General features: G+C 36.5%; 1 long non-coding RNA gene across 1 annotated transcript; it reads left to right on the forward strand.

The window, feature by feature from the left end:
* The first annotated feature begins 383 nt into the window (after positions 1-383).
* Positions 384-2350, forward strand: LOC124720118. The gene is made up of 3 exons (XR_007006069.1): positions 384-833; positions 1037-1178; positions 1301-2350. It is a non-coding gene; the product is annotated as an uncharacterized LOC124720118 (long non-coding RNA).
* Positions 2351-3977: the final 1627 nt, after the last annotated feature.

Here is a 3977-nt window from a genome sequence, read left to right on the forward strand (position 1 = left end):
AAGCACTGAAGAGATACCGACACTCAATTTGGGCTTCCTATATAGGGACGGAATATACAATCCGTACCTTTCAAAAATTGAATAAATAAAAGTTAAGTAATATAGGTTACAGGAGAAAGTTACCATATCTAAAGAATACTTTACCAAGAAATTTTGTGGGTATGAAATATATTCTTCACAGACATACCAAGGGCGAGGGTGGTTATTGCTATTTTATTAGCAGTATAGAAATAAATACTTGATATGAATACGGAATTGTTTCTTACTCTCAATATTTTCGTGCTGAACTTGTAAAGTAAAATAAGCAGCGCTTGAATACTTCAGTGTTGCTAGGCGCTGCCAACAGATGTCACTGCGAGGCGCCACCTCAGAAAATATGGCGATCATTTCAGCTCCGTCTGCAATTCGTGACTGGCCGAAAACGAGTCGCATTGTAGCAACTACACCTAAAAACAAAGCTTACGCACACAATTCTGTGGGAGCTGTGACGTTAGCGTTCTGCAGTTGAACAGTGCTATCTGTGGTAGAAGTGGTGTTTCACGTTTGGAAGCGTGGTCACTGCATTGGTTTGTTTTCGTAGCAATGACTGAAAGCATGACTTTGTTTTTGTAACATTTGTGACGGAAATCTTGTTCTCACTGTCATATGCGATTCGGATTTTTATTGAGCATCTGCTCTAAATGCCATGCAAGTGCTGTATGCCCTATTGTAGGGGAAACTACGACAACGGTTTAAAAGTTAGCGTCTTTTCATTCCCGTCTGATGAAGCATTAAGATTGAAACGGATCGCTGCAGTTCGTAGGAATGACTGGGAACCCAGTAAACAGTTCGTTGTAAGTATCTGTAATTTAAATTTATTTCTATATTGTTACCCTTTTTAATACTGCTATGTCACAGAACTGAATATTCAAATCAATAGCTTATCTATAACGAAGCATAATACTTTTAAGCTCACTTTATGCAGTCCTCAGTTAGATTTCATTTGTCAGTTTACATTCTGCCTTACGTTAACAGTGAAATATATGCTTCTTTTCAGATATGTGAACTGCATTTCACTGCAGACGTCATTGAGAAAATTACCAGTGCTTACGACCCAAAACTGGCAAACTCTTTACAGTTTACAGCACCTTTGGACCGTCCACGTTTAAAGAAACGTTCGTGAAAATTCATCGTAAAGGGTACTTGTAATCAGTTTACAGATTAAAGTACAGGTTCCTTAATTTTCTTACGATATTGTTAAATGTCTAAGATCAATAAACATTGCTATTCGAATCTCATGTTTATCTCTCTCCATTTACAGATGCTGTACCATCAAAGTTGCTAGGATGTTCTACGTATTTATCTTCAAAACAAGCACCAGCTCGAGAAGATCCAGAGGGTCGCGAACGTTTGGGGAACCAAGCACTTGAGAAAGTCATTGAGCAGAGTGTGGGATCACACAAAAAATGATGGAGAAGAGTTCATTTGCTAGTTTAGAAGATTTTAAATCAAAATTATCTGATTGTGAAAAGCACAGTGACTGGGTCACGGGTGTTAAAGGATGCTCCTTATGTAAGTGTTGTGTGTCATGTTATAAATAGTGATTTAGTGTTAAGTGCATTTGTGAAGGAAGCTGAGCTAAATTGTGCTGGTAAGATTAAATTATCAAACCAAGTAAGTGATACTGGTACAGTTAGCAATATTTTGAAAGAGTTGTATGTGATGTTTCATATACATGAGGCTCCATTTGAGGCAAGTTTGTCTTGCATTGAAGACATTTTGGAAAACATGTAATAAAAATTACCAGAAAGTGAGCATAAAATTAAATTTTTGAAGGAACAAGTTTCATTTCCAAGATTTAATAGTCCAACACAGATTAGGTACGGGAGTGTTTCAATGATTTTATGGTCATTACCTTATTCTATCAGTCCACATGCATATGGGTTTTTGAGGAGTGCTTGTAATTTTTCCATTCCCGGTCCCAGTACTTTGTCAAAACTTTGGAGTAAAATTCCAACTAACCCAATCATTGAGCATGAGAGTGAGTTGTTTCTCAGTTACATACCACAAAAAGTTGGTGCTTTATCTGTGAATGATAAAACTGTCCTGTTGATGGATGAGATTTATTTAAAGTCACAACTTGACTATAAAGGTGGCAATGTTGTAGGTGGTGCTTTTAACACAGATGTGGTTTTGTGTGCAACTAGTGCTTATGTTTTTATGATCCAGAGTATGGATTCAGTGTACAAAGATGTGGTGCATATTCTCCCAGTTCACACAATTCAATTAAACTAGAAGCAGTGGGATTTGAGGTAATAGTAGTAGCTGACAATAATGCTATTAATAAGCAAGCTATTTCATACTTTTCTTCCCCCCCCCCCCCCCTCCCTCCTAGTGTACAGATAAAATATGTTCATCCTGAGCAGACTTCTGCAGACCGCCCAATTTACTATTTTGTAGATACTGTACGCATTTTAAAATGTAAACGGGGCAACTGGGGTAACGAAAAGGACGAAATTTTGTGCTTTCCTTCTTTTAGTGATGGCTTGAAGGGAGGTCTTGCTTCTGTTACAGCACTGAAGGAACTACATTTACTAGAAAAAGGTGAACTATTGCAGTACGGCAGCACTTTAACACTTAAGTCACCATATCCAAATTCTTTTGAATGGCAAAATGTGAAATTAGCATTGCGTATTTTTAATAACATGACAGTTGTTGCAATGCAACAACTAGGTGCAAGAAAGAATTTGAAAACTGGGAGAGTATTGCCACATTTGTAAAAATAATAAGTCAGTGGTTTGATATTAAATGTTGAAACGCTGCTGAAGGGTAAAAGGCTAAGAAATGTTTACCAAGAACACATTACTCTCAATTCAAAACATATTCATGACTTTTTGAGAAACTTTCTCTTGTGGTTGTGTTCATGGGAAGATTGCAATGGAGGAAAGAAATTGACCAGAGAAACACACTTTGCTCTCAAACATACTACTGCAGCCTTTATTGATTTTAGTGAATACTGGCTGTGTGAGAAGAAGAGAATATATTTGATCTTTGGGAAAATACAGACAGACTGTTTGAAGGACAGGTTTGGGAAATACCGCCAACTTAATGGGGGAAGTTACTATGTATCGCTAAGCAGGTATTTGAAACAGAAGGAAAATTAAGGGTCCAGAGTATGTTTTCTCTTGTATTAAAGTGATGTTGTTAGACCTAATAATGTTGATGCTGCCTGTTGTAGAATCCCAGGCTTTCAAGATATCGACATCCCAGAGCTGTTAAATGTAGTAGTTGATGATAGTGATGTTGATGAAATAGACGAAAACACTTGGCCATTACTCCATTATATTGCTCACACCAAGTGCATCTAAAATAAATTGTCCATATTGTGAAGGGTTTGTAACATCCGAAGAAACAAGACAAGCAGATGATTTGATAATGGCAAATGACAGGGGGGTTTAACATACCCTAGCAGTGATGTAGTCACATGTGTTTCCTATGTATACTTAACACTACAAAAAATTCTTAAAGAAAAGGAAAAATTTGTTCCTGCAACAAGTAAATCAAAGAAATGTGCTTGTGAAAGAAGCAGCCATTAATGTTCCAAAATACTTACTTCTTGGTTTCCATTGTTTAAAAGGTCACACTCTTGAATCTATCATACATTGTATATTGACTTGCAGTGCAAATATTTTACTAAACTACTTTGTAAAACGAAAAAATGATGTGTGTGTGACCAAAGATGTAAGTATTTATAAAAGAATGAAAAAGTCTTGACATCTGACTCCTTGTCACAAAAACTTGTGAAATAAATGTTTTCTGGAAATTTACTTATTAAAGTGAAGCTTGTTAAGTATCACATGCCCCTTTTTCATAAGTTATTAAATGAAAAAACAATCCATAAGTTACGTAGTCGACACGTGTTCCATCTCTCAGTATATATCCCTCCATCGCTCCTATATATGACCGTGTAATACACATCAAAATTCTCGTCGGAACCT

Source organism: Schistocerca piceifrons, chromosome 11 (genome assembly GCF_021461385.2).
Source record: "Schistocerca piceifrons isolate TAMUIC-IGC-003096 chromosome 11, iqSchPice1.1, whole genome shotgun sequence".
In the NCBI taxonomy this organism is placed as follows: Eukaryota; Metazoa; Arthropoda; class Insecta; order Orthoptera; family Acrididae; genus Schistocerca; species Schistocerca piceifrons.